This window comes from Phasianus colchicus, chromosome 1 (genome assembly GCF_987193195.1).
Source record: "Phasianus colchicus chromosome 1, bPhaCol1.hap1.1, whole genome shotgun sequence".
In the NCBI taxonomy this organism is placed as follows: Eukaryota; Metazoa; Chordata; class Aves; order Galliformes; family Phasianidae; genus Phasianus; species Phasianus colchicus.
Window position 1 is genome coordinate 51,053,601 of NC_143436.1, and position 16,078 is coordinate 51,069,678.

General features: G+C 40.9%; 1 long non-coding RNA gene across 1 annotated transcript in view; it reads right to left on the reverse strand.

Annotated features, from left to right (window-relative positions):
• The window catches only part of LOC149919596 (uncharacterized), a 60,437-nt gene that overhangs the window by 23,574 nt on the left and 20,785 nt on the right, over positions 1–16,078 (reverse strand). The gene's annotated exons all lie outside the window — the stretch shown is intronic.

Consider the following 16,078-nt stretch of genomic DNA (forward strand, 5'->3'; position numbering starts at 1 on the left):
AACTGCTAAGTAACATTCACTTTGGCAATAATCTGGAATCATTCAAGACATCGTCTTCTCTCAAATGCTTGTTACTGCCTTTTAGGTGAAGATTAGTGCCTGTACATTTGAACCCTGTAAGGTAAAACATATGAATGCTCTTTACATTCTTCAGTGTGAAGTCAGCTTGTTCATTTAAGCACACGATGAAGGTGCTTTGAAGCAACTTTCTTGAGGTATAATTGTCCACACTTGGAATGTAAAGTGGTATTTTTAAGTTCCTGGCAAGAGCGAGATTACTTAATGCAAAACCTTGCATTTTAAAATGCTGCTGTAACTAGGTTATTGTTCTTGATTTTATATCCCAAACTTTAGAGCAGGACACATGGAAAAAAGATATACATTTTTACCATCACATTAGTAAAGCAAGAGCAATAGGAAAAGGGCCAGTGACAAGGAAATGCATTTTTAAAAATAATCACTTGTAGTAGCACTTACAGCCTCCTCTGAGGTCTTCATTTTGCTGTGAGCTGTGATTTAAAAGCAGTCCTTTGAAAAGCTTAATTTTGTTTTGTGAGAAGACAACAGGTAAATCAGACTTAGTGGAAGGGAGCAAGTGATACAGCCCTGATTAGCTTAATAAGCAGCAGAATTGCCTGCAGCTGCCTCAGCTGCACTTGCCTGAATTGCAGCTTAGCAGCAAGTACTTCAGTTTTAGAAACAAGAACACTACAAACAAAGCTACTTTTTCAGCCAGACTTTTCCTGCTGACAAAATGGTGGAACACAAATAGCGCTCTCAGTTAAGGCCATCTCAGCTCTGTCGAAGCAGCACTCCCCACCCCACCCTTATTTGTGCAGTCTAGCAAGCGCTATGTGTTTTCTACTTGCAAACCCAATTTCAGCGCTTCTCAGCACCTCACCTATATCCCTTAACAACAGAGAAAAGGTATACTTCAATTTTTAATAAGCAGCAGCAACCTGAAATCGGTGCAAGCTGCTTAGCTCCGGATAAAGCAACAGCATTTAAACCACAGTTAAACCCCTAAAGAGAGAATGACAGAGAATTGGGAGTGCAGCCAAAATCCTGCCACATTTGTCTCTCATGATATATACTGTAAGCAAGGTATGACTACAGTCATATGCAACCAAAGAAATGTTCATCTTGATTCCTCGCTCTCTTTTTTTCTTTGAAAACAAAGATAATGCTGTTCTTCAGCTCCCCATGCTGAAGACGTGGCTGCCTGCAGTGCCTTGCAGTAAAACTGGAGGACAGCTGAAGATAGTTTTTGACTGAAGCCATTTTATTTCCACGTGGTAACACTAGAAACAGATGAAGAAACTTCATAGAATCCTTTGAGGTGGAAAGGACCGTTAAAAGCCATCTAGTCCAACTCCCCTGTAATGAAAAGGGACACCTACAGCTCAATCAGGGCGCTCAGAGACCCTCTAGCCTGAATTTGGATGTCTCGAGTTGGGGATCCACCACCTCTTTGGGCAAACTGTGCCAGTGCCTCACTACTCTTACTGTAAAAAACTTTTCCTTATATATATATCCAATCAAAATCTCCCCTCTTTTAGTTTGAAACCATTTCCTCTTGTCCTATCCCAACAGACTCTGCTAGAGGGACAGTCCCCTTTCCTTTTAGACACTGAAAGGCTGCTCTCAGGTCTCACCAGAGCCTTCTCTTCCCCAGGTTGAACAGCCCCAGCTCTCCCAGCCTGTCCTCACAGGGAGGTGTTCCATCCCTTGGATCATGTTTGTGGCTCTCAGTGTATTCCTGGCCTTTCTCTACAGCAGGCACAGCCCAAAAGCACTTCCATATGCAGGTTCCTCTGTCTTAATACCTGCAGAGCTATAACAGAGCACCTGGATGTTACTTCTTTTAAACTGCCCTGTCACTAAAAGAGGCTGCAGGCACCAGGATCAGCCCAGAGGCATGGAAAAGGGTTTATATCTTTTCATTGTTTGTGGTTAAAGAGGAGACTTCTCTGCCTCTAAATTTTTTTTCAGCATCTTCAGTCACTGCTCTGTCAAAATAGCCCTGAGTTTGCCAGTAGGCATCTCTGAATGAACAGACATAAACCACAGGCCTTGGAACAGAGACCTATGGAGATGCAGTGAGAAATCATTCTCTCATCTATGTTTATAGCTGTGATTTTTTCATACATTGGTACTCTAAAGAAGCGATTCTCTGTTTCAATATAGCATTTCTATCCATGGCAGGTGAGAGTAAGTCAGACCAGACCAGTCAGACCTGCAATAGAATCATAGAATATCCCAAGTTAGAAGGGAACCATAAGGACTATCAAGTCCAACTTCTGGCTCTACACAGGACCATATTTCTGAGTGTTGTCCAGATGCTCCAGCTTGGTCCCTCTGGAGCAGACCCTGTCCCTAACCCCCAGCTGCCCTCCCCTGACACAGCTCCATGCCGTTCCCTCGGGCCCTGTCGCTGTCACACAGAGCACAGCTCAGTGCTGCCCCTCCGCTCCCTGTGAGGAGCTGCAGCCGCCATCAGGCCTCCCCTCAGCTCCTCTGCTCTGCGCTGAGCCAACCAGGGGAGCACAGCCGTCACTCATACCTCTTTCTCTCTAGGCCCTTCTCCGTCTTTGTAGCCCTACTCAGACAAGTATGAGTGAATTATGGTAGAACACTGGTCTGGTCTTCCAAGCTTTCTCCAATAGCAGAAAATTTGATGCCTAAGTGCTCGCCTGATCAAGATGCACCTGAGAGACTGCATGCTGATGTGCATGAATCAAACAGACAGTTCAGTAGCTATGTATGTTTAGCATAGGGCTTGGAGGTTCCTGGGATTGCTACATGTTCCCCTGGGAGTTCACCAAGCTGAAGAAAAGCTTTTACAGTCCTACAAAAGACTATTTTGAACAACATGTTTTTCATCTCTGGGATACGTACCTAGAGCAACCTGACCTCTCTGCTTCAAGCCAGTCTGCTACTTTCTCTGCTACAGATTTAGTAATCTAATAATCTAAATGTACCTACTTATTTGACCGTGTTCTTTTACGTGGTTATGCTCTGGTTTTCTGTTCTTTTAAAAGAATTAGGCAGGGATTTAATAAAAGCGTTTGCTTTATTGAGACTATGTGTGGCATTTGAGTATGTCCCCTATCCCTATAATTTTTTAAATTACTTTTCCTAGCTCATGAGACATTAAAGTGGTGAAGTCTCTTTAGATGGTGGATACCAAGTTCCTTGTCTATTAGTGCTAAAGCTGCTCATCACTTTGGGAGCAAGAAACAAGTTTCAGACACTCAGAACATAACTAGCACACTGTACTGCAGTAACGCAGCAATAACAGGATGGCATAAAGCAAGATTATTTTGCTTTTAGCCTTCTGTGCTCCCTCACAGGCATCCAGCTCATTTTTGAGCTATATCATAATGATTTCTATGGGTTAGCTTTCCTTGATGTCAAAGCAGCAGATGAGCAATTAAATTTTTTTTTACTTCATTTTGGAAATGAAGAAAGGCAAGTAAACCCTTCAGCTACATTACAGGCAGTTTTTGCGAGCAAAGTAGTCAGATCTATTTCTGTTGAGATAAAACAGAATGTATTACTTCAGAGGTGCAGCAACAAAAACAGAAAATAAGTGATTTTTAAACATTAACTGCCTGGCAGCATAACAGCCGAGCATCCTGTCCTCAGAGCCAAGGCCCAAAGAGGGTTTTGGAGCCCATCTGCAGCACCATGGTGCTCTGACAAAGCCTCTCCTCAGATGCCCTTTTAGTAACCCCGTTTGTCTTAGAAGACAAAAAAAAAAAAAAAAAAAAAAAAAAAAAAAAAAAAAAAAAGCCACAGAAAAACGACTGCTGGGGAATGCTTCACAGCACAAAGACTGAGCCAAGCTTTTGCTTAGTGCTAACAGGCTCAACTGATGTGTTGAGCACACAGATCTGGGTTGCAGCAAGCGTTCATTTGTCCTACTGACTTCCTGTGAGGGTTCGGTGCAGTGGGGCGCGATGCTGGGAGCATGCATGGGGTGTGATGCTGCACCATGCATCCAGAAGCAGAAAGCTACAACTTGGCTCTTCTGGTAATGCATTGCTATACCTCTTCAGGATCAGAGCTGGTCAAGAAAGTGATCAAAAGCAGCAAACAAACCTAAATATAAGTACCAGTGAGATTTGCCTCTGATCTTTGTCTCAGTGAACTTTGCTACACAAACAAGCCATCAGCGCAGGCCGAGCTCCTAAAATATGTTTGACACCGAATGCCAAGTCACCACTAGCTAAGGTTCTTACAGTCACAGCAGCTTTAAATTATTGAATGTGACTAAATTCCATTCTCATCCCCTCTGAAATGGGCTGACATTAGGTTTGTGTGAACAGCTGTTTCAGTAAGCAGAACAAAAGTACTTTCCTTTGTCTGATCCAAACCAAGTTTGTTTTTTTTCCTCCAATTTTTAGAAAGCCTGTACAACCCAAAATACTTCTTTTCCTTCGTTCATGCATCCTCAGCCAAAAATAAAGAAAAGGAAGCAAAGGACTATGAACCTGACCAAAACCAAAATAAAGCAGCTGATGACCAAAAATGCAGGAGCAGCAGTTTTTAAAATCTGTTGCCTAAAGGCACCTACTTCTTAAGGGAATGCTTAGAGGAGATCAAGATGTGACTATCACTATTAATACTTCTCACTTTGAACTAAAAGTTTAACTGTTCATGGCAATACAGGTATTCTATTTCCCAATTGAGCACCTAGCAATTAGTCCCCAGTCTTTGGTTTGATAAATATTTCAATTTTCTCATGCCAAGTAGTAAAGGTACAACAGGAAGTCTGGACGTAAGTTGGTGTGCCAACCTCACAAATCCTCTCCCTTTATCCACAGGGTTTTCCTTAGCTTGTTAGTCAGGAGAAGATTTAGGTCTTCTCAGGTGGCATCATAGCTTAGAATCATCAGATCACCATGATTTAGTGATTAGCGTTTCAAAACACATGTGGTTGGCTTCAAGCGATGTGAACAATCTGACTTGTTCTAGTTCTCAGATACCATGGTAATAAGAACTTCTTTATGATGGTACCCATCACTGTGCCCAGTAGATAGATTTCACAGTTGGGGTGCTGAAGCAGTGATTTACTTTGGGCAGCAGTTCCTTATTTTAGCATTGCAAGGAGCTTTTTGTTGAGGCACAGCCAGGCAGCTCTGAAGGAGTTGTGAGGGGTCTCTGCTGAAGCTCTGCTTGGTCTCTGCAGTGATTACAGGGCTGAGTGTTGTGCTAGCAGTCGGGACCATGCCAGGAGTAATGCTAATGGAGGAAGTGGTGGCAACATAGCAGCAGAGGGAAGGAAGCAGCATTGCTGAGGTCCTCAGCCGGGGAAGTGAGGGCACCGTGTGGGTGAGATGGCGGAGTTCTTTTTGCAAGCACTTTCACACTCCTGGCTTGCAATAAACAAATGAACCTATGTTTCTTACAAGCGAGGTACATGTGAACATACTTTAAAATAGCATCTGAGGCTTCACGTGTGGCTGGGAGCCGACAAGGTCTGCACTGCATGCAGACGGCTGCCAGCACTTGGTAGGACTCTGATAGCAACTACTCTGCTCTCACTTCTGAGTGCTGCACACATCATAGCAGTGAGTCCACCCTGCTCCTCCTCAGCCTCTGCCTTCAGAGGTGGCCTTTCCTAAGGGAACAGAAGAAGATGACCTCTAATTTATCAAGAGCTCTTGCATCCCTTCAGAACAACTTCATACTCTCATTTATTTGGTTCTTGCACCCAGGAGAGGATATTGTGTGGAGAAGCCAAACATGTTCAAATCATTAGATTACTTTTTTCCTGGAACTGCAAAACCCACCTCTTACAGATTCTATATACCCTCACATTCTGTTACAAAGAATATGCTCACCACTATACTTATTTTTTCCTTTTACTGCCTATGGTCATTTTCAAATGCCTTACGTTTCTGGTTTTGTGCACCTGCATCTAACTGAACTAAATACAGTCTGATCGGATAGTCCACTAATCATCTGCTGCAGCACTGTCTAACAAGTCCCAGGGAGATAAAAGCTCTTCTCTCGTTTTAATACTTATACTGAGTACACTTTGCCAAAATCAGACTGCCATAAAATGATGGAACTTGTAAGAATCATGATCATTCTTCTAAGTGCAAAGGACTATGTTGGTTTATTTGTTTTTGTTTTTGTTTTCACAGCCCAAATGCCCTTTTTTTGGGGTGCAGATTGGTTTTTTTTTTTATGTTCTTCTGATATCTTCTCATAGAATTGAATTTTCTAGATCAGCGCCCAACCTTTTCTGAGCAATGAAACATTAACTTCATGACTACCCACTGCATACATAAAGACTGTAACAGAGCAGTTACTACTCCAGTGTTCCATAGATGTATACTCAAGGTTGCTCTCTCAAACCACATAAAATGACAAGTTGAGCATATCATGCATAAACTGTTTTATGAGTTGCAAAACATCCGCCCGACAAATAATTCTCTTTCTAACCATCTGACTTCTCTTGTGGCCATCTCTTCTTCGTGGTGAAGCTTTATCACCTGATTCTTCACGAAGGTCATCAGGAGAGAGCATGAAATAAAAACATGGTTTGCCTCATCAAACCATTCGCAAATCTATTCTAGGATCTCTCACACGTTCTGTCCTTGTTGAACATGATACCTTTCAAGACTCTGTTACATGGTTCCATGACTGAGTTTTACTGTTAACTGAAAAATATTTTGCACATCTCATACTTCATATCCAGACTCTGTCTGAAAATAAAGGTCTATTCTGATTGCCTTCCATTTTCTGGCATCTATTCCTAGCAGCAGAAAGTTTCTGTTTAAATCTTTTCTAACTCTCTTCCTTAATTCCAGAAAGAAAGAAAGGAAGAAAGAAATAAAGTAATATATATATCTGAAGAGGCTTTTAACTACATTTTTTTTCCATATGGGCTATTTTAAATTTTCATTTAACTCAGAACTTCAGTACTATTGTTGCTCAGCAATCACTCAGAGTCTGCTTGCCTGACAGAGGTCTGCTCCTCAATCTCTGATTAGAGCTGCATATGCTGAGCTGCTGCACAAGAAAAGCAAGCTAATTGTTTCCGGTGGTTAGGTCAGAGCTTCTTAACTTGCAAGAAAATTGGGGTCAAAAGGCATCAAGAAGAGTGACAAAGTACCTTGCCCATCCTCAAACTCTCACCACAAGTTTCAGTCACTCAAGTCAAACACAATGAGCTCCAATACCTCCAGCTTCATGCACACACTGAAACACAGCTTTTATTCTTTCTTCAAAGACTTGAGAGACAAAATAAGCAGTAAACTCCTCCCTCACCAATCCCCAACTGTAGCATTTTAAAACCAGCTGTATAAGTATTTCGTTCTTTTTTCCTTCTTTCTTTTTTAAACCATTAAAAAAAGGGAATAAATGGACCCTATTTTTTTTTTTTTAACAATAGTCTATAGTCGGCAACTCACTCTTACAAGGTTGTGTGCTACATTACTCTCTGCAGTGCTGGTCTCTGGGACAGGATCAGGCTATATCCCACTCATGATGGTGCAGTCTGGACCTTCAAGATCAGGGACCACTCTGCCTCCCTTCTCAAGCCTGGCCATGCAAAAAGACCAGACACGCTGGTTCTTACATCAACACACAACTGAGAAAGGGGTAGGGACAGAAGAAACAGGATTACAAACTACATCATGAAGCTCACCTGCCTCAGCATAAAAAAAACCCCAACCCACTAAATTCAAGCACTTGAAAACCATCCAGTCTCTTGAAAATTCACAGAAGAATATAGGACCCTGACAGTACAGTATTTAATCTTTTGATGCCTTGCGATTTTCTTAATATTTTCACAGCAGACTTGCTGGCCTGTGTATGGAATGCATGGTGACAGCCCCCATATCCTTCTAGGATATCCAAAAGTTCAGGAGGGTGGTGGAGTTCCTGTACAGAACCTGCAGCCAACTCCTCATGCACAATCTGTTTTACTTTCAGGAGGTTTGAAGAACTTCTTGGAGCAATAGAAATTTGGCTGATATCATATTTTCCTGCTTAACTCTCCTGATATTAAAGGGAATGAGTGTTCAGAGGGAGAGAAATGTGGAAGAGAGGGGAAGGAGATGAGTTAAGTGAAGTGAATGGTAGAAGCAATATTTCATGGTATGATGTATATGGGAGAGGTTTAAGCGAGTAGACCGGTATGTACATTACAGCAGTAACTATTTTATCATCAGCATGAGAACAGAAGTCCAGTAAAGAATGAGTCGCCCAAAACACAAGAGAAGAAAAGGATCTGGACCTATGATATTTCTTGACAGAGATCTGCTTTATAGAAGCTAAACTCATCATATCAGGTTCCAATTTGTGAAAACCAGAGGATACTACCTAAAGAATACATGTTTTTATCTAATTTGCTGATCTTTAGATGTGTTTTCTGCTGAAGCTGTAGCATGAGAATCCTGAGTGAAGATGCTTCCCCAAATATAAGGTTTTTCAAGATCCATAGATCTACACAGACATGTCATTTTTCCATTACTGGCAGAATATGATTGCCTCATCTTTCTGTAGGTGGTGGAAGAAAGAGGAAGGGGAAAGAAATAAAAATCTCTCTCTTAAATGGGGTATCTGGAAGAACAAATGCAGTCATTGTCCAAGGACACAACCTATCTGCCTTTACCTCAGTTCATTAAGCAGTTCAAATCTCTCCACTGTATCAACTGTTTAGTAATACAAGGAATTACTACACCGGACTTTCTATTATCTCTGAGCTCTATTTCTTTGAGCAACATAGTTAGTTATGGCTAATCTTTTATTCATTTGCACATTTTCAAATCAAGAGATAAATTTAAACTTTTTGAAATCCCTTGTCATGCTTGCTGACTCTGCTTTGTAATCTTTAATGGGATATGGCATATCAGGCTACAGAAGAAATTGCATATACAGACAGTCCCAAAATAAATAAATAAATAAATAAATCCCTAGCTTTCTGTAAGAAAGCTCCAGTTAGTGCACAAAGAACAATGCAGTATATGCTTACAACAGAAGCTCAAGAACATCAGTAGTCAAGAAGAAAAAGGTAGCACAGATGTGTCTAAGCCACAGTCCCTGTTGCTTAGGTAGCATCAGCTCATTCAGCTCAGAATTGTATTACGGCTATTGGAAGAAGCTGCACCTCTGGATCACCTAGAGCAATTTCTCACACGGCAAATAATACTCCAGCCCCATACAGAGCCCCTTCTTGTACTACTAAGGTACAAGAGATTAGTCCCTTAGTTTGGATGTAGCCATAAGTCACATGCAATTCTGCATGTTGTGCTTCAGTAGCACAAGAATCCCATCCATGCACACACCCAAATTGTTCAGCAGAAGATGCCATTTGATATTGCAGTGGTGTATGCAGTGAAATGGCACATCCCGGGCGTGGAGCTGCCAATGGAAGATCCAAGAAACTCCTTGTGTTGGGATCTTCTGCACACTAGTAATAATGGAAAACTTTCATGCATTGGGGTAGCTGCCTTGTCAGAAACCTGCCATGGAAAATTGACCGAAAGAAACTAAGAAGGATGGGAGCCACATTAACAGACTTTCACTATCACTTAAAGGAAGGAAGGAAAAATATTACCATATGCTATGCAATTTCTGAATTTCTACAGATGGTACCTACCTTCTGTTGTGTAATTGAAGGAAAAATGGGTTTTACTCAATTCTTACATGGGTCCTACAGTTTTTGCATACTTTCCGTGTAATCCATGCCAGCATGCTTACTCTTCTCAATTTACTATACTTTCTCTGTATAGCTCCCTGCTGCACGCTGTTTTACACTCACCAGAGGAAGACAGCAGGATGTTGTGGGGGCACCTTCTGGAGGTAAACACAACCCTTCATTCTTTTTATTCAGGCTGTTTACAAAGACTCTTAATCCAAGATTTCCATGCACGGTGGAAACCTCTCTCTACCTTTCCATGGCTCTCAGTTTCCAAACAATCACATCTAAGACCATTTGGTGCCAGCAGCTGACTTTTAGCACTGCTCAGTGAACATGCTGAATTGATGCGGGATGAGTGGGTGGAATGTTTTCTACTGTTTTACTTTTTTATGAGAAAATAGAACTAATCTGGTGATATTAACAGTTGTGCTCTCACGGGTATGGCCATAGTGATAAAGAATAAATTCAGTCTTGACAAGATCTTCATCAGCAACAGCAAGACTGCTCATTAGATTTCATAGCATACACACTTCAAATACATTCTGTGCATCTGTGGTACTGTCAACAGTTTAGGATTAGATATATATACACACATACACACACTGTCTTTGACTTCAAGCTTCAATGGTTGTGGTTCAGTTTATAAACAAACAGGATCCCAAATCTTGACATATTAGCTCTTTGCTAATGCATAATCGTCAATACTCTAACTGGGACCTAGTGTGCTAATGAGAGTTGCTCCATTAAGAACAACAGTATCATCATCAGAATTACTTCTTTGCAAGAGGCTATGTAAAATCAATTTTACTGGCTGATTTTAGCTCATTATTTTCAGGCTATGATGGGCATTTGTTTTCATGCCAAATGCTTCTATAAATCACCTGTATTATGATGTATTAAAGCATTTTAATTTGATAGTCAGTGGTAAAAGCAGCCAGATAAACAAAAAGTTTCCATTCTACTCCACAGCACACTAATTAGCAAGAAGACTGAGGTACATTTCTTTCTTTTTTCCCCCTCTTTTTTTTTTTTTTTTAAAGTAATGTTGGAATGATGAGGCCTGTAAGAAAGATTTTGTGTTAATCCTGGATACTGTGCCTCCAGACATCTGTTAGCCGCCATATACAGCCAATCCTCAGGGCTAGCTGTGGATGGAAGAAGAAATGTGCCACTTTACAAATACTGTCAGCAAGAGCCTCGGCATTATCTTCTAAAAGGACAAAAACCATGAGAGGTATGAAATCTTCCTATTGTGTTGTAATTCACTAAAATATTTTCCTTGCAAATGTTAAGGCTACTGTTCAAGGGGGCAGCAGAAAATATTCTCTTCCAGAAATTGTATAGAGCATATTCTCTCAGCCCATTGGCACATACAAGTCTTAACATGAACTTGCTCAGGGGAAAAATTAACTCTCAATGACTTTGATTTTCTGTTGGGATGCAGCTGGCATACTCTTCAGCTGACCTACTGTCATTAAGCCAGGTACCAACAGGTAGCACAGGTGCCAGTAAGGATTATAGCAAAGTTACACTTCTTAAAGTTCCTGGGCAGGTTCACTGCTCTTTTTCTCTGATACAAAAAAGAATTGAATCGGCTGTCATCTCCGTTGTCTGATCAAGACTTGTTTGTTTCACAAGATCACAAGATGATGAATCACAATAAGATATGAGGCCTACGTTTAAGAGCTGCAGATTAATTTTCAGCAATTTGGTCACTTGAGTTCACTTCCTAGGACATCAATCAAGATACCCTAACCAACGTCATGCATGTCTCTGCTGATTAGATCTCCCACGGACATACATGAGAAACTCCTTTTTGGGCAAATCATACACTATATTAGAATACTATGCAGACAGCATTGTTTTAGCAGCTAAATAAATTTTTTAAAAAATCATAGAATGGATTGGATTGGAAAGGATCCTAAAGCTCATCCAGTTCCAGCTGCCATGCTATGGGCAGGGCTGCCACCCACCAGCTCAGCTGTCTAGGGCCCCATCCAACCTGGCCTTGAATATCTCCAGGGGTACCCACAGCTTTCTGGGCAGCCTCTGCCTGTGCATTACCACACTCTGCATAAAGAATTTATTCCTAACATCTAACTCCAAACATTTAACCTAAATCTCCTCTTGTTTAGTTTTAAACAACTCCCCCTTGTCCTATCACTATCAGACCATGTTAAAAAAAAAAAATAATAAAAAAAATAAAAAAAATCAGTCTACCTTCTATTTACAAGCTCCCTTTAAGTACAGGGAGGCTACAGTGAGATCTCCCCAAAGCCTTCTCTTCTCCAGGATGAAAAAGGCAATGTGATTCACAAAAGACTTTTATCCTAGGATACCTAATTGTCAGTCCTATAGACAGCACCTGTCCTATTGCTGAACTCAGTTATTTTTTTCTCTCTTTTTTTTTTTTTTTGCCAGCTGATATGGTAAATGAACTTCATCCATTGTTTTGTGGCTTAGCTACTTTTGGCATAAAAGACAAATAGATTCTATCAAAAAGATCGCCTGGGAGCATCCTCATCCAGCATAAGTGGGTAAAGAGTTTTCCTCATTTGAGGAAACTGTACTGACAGTGGCATGCTGATACTGGATTATCTAGACCGATTACAATATTTAAAAAGTATTCAAAAAACAGCAGTCAAAATTTAAAACTTGTTTTTCAGATATGTTCCACCACTCATATTTCATAGCTGTTTGATCGATTTATTGCTGTTCTTACTGAGCTACTGAGAGTTAAACAGGATTCCCTTAGCAGCCGTATCTTTTAAGCTGTATTTACAGCTTGGTCATGACACAGATGCTCATTATCATCATGGACGTGAGCTTCGCACACTACTGTCCTGTCTCAGATGGAATGGAGTAACTCAGTTACAAGAAGAGAAGTCTCCATTCTCTATAAATACAGTCCATCTAGCAGTAGAATTAGACATTCTAATCAATGAGAATTTCATTATCTTAAATAGAGATGTTTTATCATATTTTTTTATTCAGTAATCAAAGAAAATCTCTGGGAGTGCTAAGTCATTCTCGACTCCATCAGAATTCATGGAAAATGCTCTTTTTTGCTGTAGCACCTTGTTTCAGAGTGAACTGAGAGCGCTGACATGATAAACTGCTCCTATTGCGCTCATGTCACCAGCACTTAATTTTGTCTCATTGATTTATATTGAAGAACTGTAACAATTACCTGAGCACAATGTTTCCCATGTTGGTATGGGCAGGTTTGAAAGTGGTGTGTTCTCTGCTGCACTATTTCCTATTTTTCAGTTTATGCTTTCATCAATATCACTACTTGTAGGTAACTTTCTGGAAGCAGAGCTCTTCTTTAGCCCATGCAGCAGCCTGAACCCATTTGGAGCCTTTCTAACTTCACTGAGTTGTCCCGTAGCTGATGAAACTTGACTTATATGACTTCATTAGGCAAGGAGATAGTCTTCATGTAATTTACCTACCCAAGCCAGAAGATGCAATGCCTTAAATTATTAACAATATGAAATTTTAATTCAATATCCTATTCTGATGGGTACTATACCCATTTACCAGCAAATTCTCACAAAATTCTATTAATGATATTGGGATTGGATCAAGTCAGGACTAAAGGAGTAATATATTCGGGGATATTTTTCATCTAAATCTTGTGCATTATAATTGGCTCTTCCCACATGGGATCTGTGTCTCGGGCTGGTAGTCTGTTTTGCAGCTTTGTTCCAGTCACACATTTCACACCACATAAACACCTAAGTGATCCGAGCACGTGTCAGCAGAGAACTCAGTGCCACCTGCATTCACTTAGTTTTAAGAAACGAGTGCTTAACAGATACTGTGCATAGCAGGGAGGGAGTGACATCACTAGAATAGTACCATATGGTTTATCAGCAGGTCAAGCTTCATGCTCTGATCATCACATTCATAATTCCACAACATTAAATTACAAAGTGGCCTTATCAAATGAGGAGATGACACTCCTCCAAATTTAAGATCTGAGAATACAGAGACTATTCTAAATGCATAAAATAAGCATATAGTTAAGATCATATTCCTGATTAAAGTAGCTTAATAGTTAAAGTTTACAGAAAAGCAACCCCTTCACTCCATTTAAGTAGATCAGAATGACTGCCCTATAAATTTTGTTACCAAATAATCTTCTGTGGCTGATTCAGTACCAGAGTAAGAAGATTGTAACTTTCTGATTGTTGATATTCTATTAATAGAAAAGAAATTTAGATTTAGCAACTTATACTTATGTGCAATTTGCTATAGTGATTGCAATTTGCTATTCATTGCAGTTTCCTTAAATTATTCTAAAGAACTACTTGATATCAGTCAGTTTTCCCCCAGTTGTGGCATGGCACAGCTGCAGCAGTCACTCTGGGAGCCTCAACTCTTCTTTCTCTATAAATGCAAAGCTGTTCAACAAGATCACTGTTTAAGATTCCTAAAGAAACTAACCTGCCACAGGACAAATGTCCTCAAGTGAGTATGTAACAGGTAAGAGATAAGAATTAAAGGTGTTTGTTTTTTTTTCTTTCTTTTTTTTTTTTTCAGTAGGATGTCACTAATAACATCCCTTAGGAAATCTGTTCGGGGACATGCTCTGCTTAACATACTTTAGAAAAAGAACATGCCATCAGATGACAAACTTTGCTGAGGATCCTACAGGTATCAGATTAAAAAGGCAAAGATGACCACACGCATTTTCTGAAAAACTGAAGAAAATGATAATGGGGCAGTGTAGGTCAAGTAACACCCACAGGGAAAAACACCAACTTTACCCCCAAACCATTAGTTTTGAGAAGGCAATGAACACTTGGGAATAAGGCATTGCAACAGATCTGTGAAAGTATCAGCTCAGTCATCAAAAAACATGTGGAATGGTATTCCAATTAGGAAAAGAAATAGACACCAATGTTGATCATTATGCCCACATTTCAGGCATTGCATCATGTTCTGGTGAAGGGTCTGGAGAATGAGTCTTATGGGGAGCAGCTGAGGGAACCAGGATTGTTCAGTCTGAAAAACAGGAGGCTCAGAGAAGACCTCATCACTTTCTACAGTGACCTGAAGGAAGGTTGTGGAGAGGTTGGGGTTGGCCACTTCTCCCAGGTAACAGCAATAGGGAATAGCCTCAAGTTGCGTCAGGGGAGGTTCAGGTTGGATGTTATGGAAAACAACTTCTCAGAAAAAGCGGTGCTGCAGTGACACAGGCTGCCCAGGGAGGTGGTGCAGTCACCATCCCTGGAGGTGTTCCAGAACTGTGTGAATGTGGTACTGGGGACATGGTTTGTGGGTATGGTGGGGATGGGCTGATGTTTGGACTAGGCGATCTTAGAATCATTAAGCTTGGAAAAGACCTCTATGTGATTCTATGGCTCCCTGACTCCATTCCCCAGAATCATATAGCAGAACGAGTAAAGGTGGAGAGAAGCATCAGACTGCCCCAAAAATCACAGATAAAATGATAAGAATGCATAGGACATGAATACAAGAGCAAAGAAACAAGTGGACTGGCAGATAAAAATAAATAAGGTTAAGCAAAGTGTAACTGAACTGTGGAGCCTCATGCCAGAGGATATTACAAAGGCCAGAAGTTCACCCAGAAGCAAAAAGTGACTGACCTGACATATATATGATGATACTGCATAGATACTAAGAGCATCATTCTAGCCAAAGAAAGCCCTGAGCAGGAATCATGCAGGTGAGTCTATCTGGTTTGTCAGTTCTGATGTTCTGGTGGCACAATCCCACTTGGTACAGTGCGCTGAAACACCCGACCATAAATTTATATGCCAATCACTACAATTATAACATATTTCCCCACCTCCATCTGAGATATATCCCCTTTCCCTGAAAATAATGAGACATTATTTTCGTTTGCTGCCTTGCAGGTGCTGCTTCCTGCCTTTCAGAGGCAACCAAACTACTTCACAAACTGGGTGCTTAAACAGGAAAGGAGATGATACTGCTTCAAACCCTGCTTCCTGCAGTACCCTGACACTTCCGTCTACAAAATTATCAGGTGCAAGCACACCAAAAGCCACAAGTCATCTCGTGTGATCCTCACTTACTAGCAGCATTCAAACATCAAAGTCAGAGCTTCATCCACCAAGGTGCAAAGCTTCTGTTAAGGCCATCTACCTCGTTCCTACAATCAGTGCCTTTCAGTCCTTGGAAAACACCTAAGCAATGAAATTTTGCAGCTGACCTCTTCCACTTGTGATAGCAGGTCTCTCTCCTTCTCCAAAGAGAAATGAGTTTACATTCTCCATGCAGTGCGTATTCAGCCCCAAGTGGGCTGCCAAATGCTTACTGAACGTGTGTCTTGCGTAGCTCAGGTAGGCACTTCAATGCACATCAAACTGAAGGAATATCAGCATAACTTTGTGCTGCTGACAATTCCTACTGGCACTCCAGGTG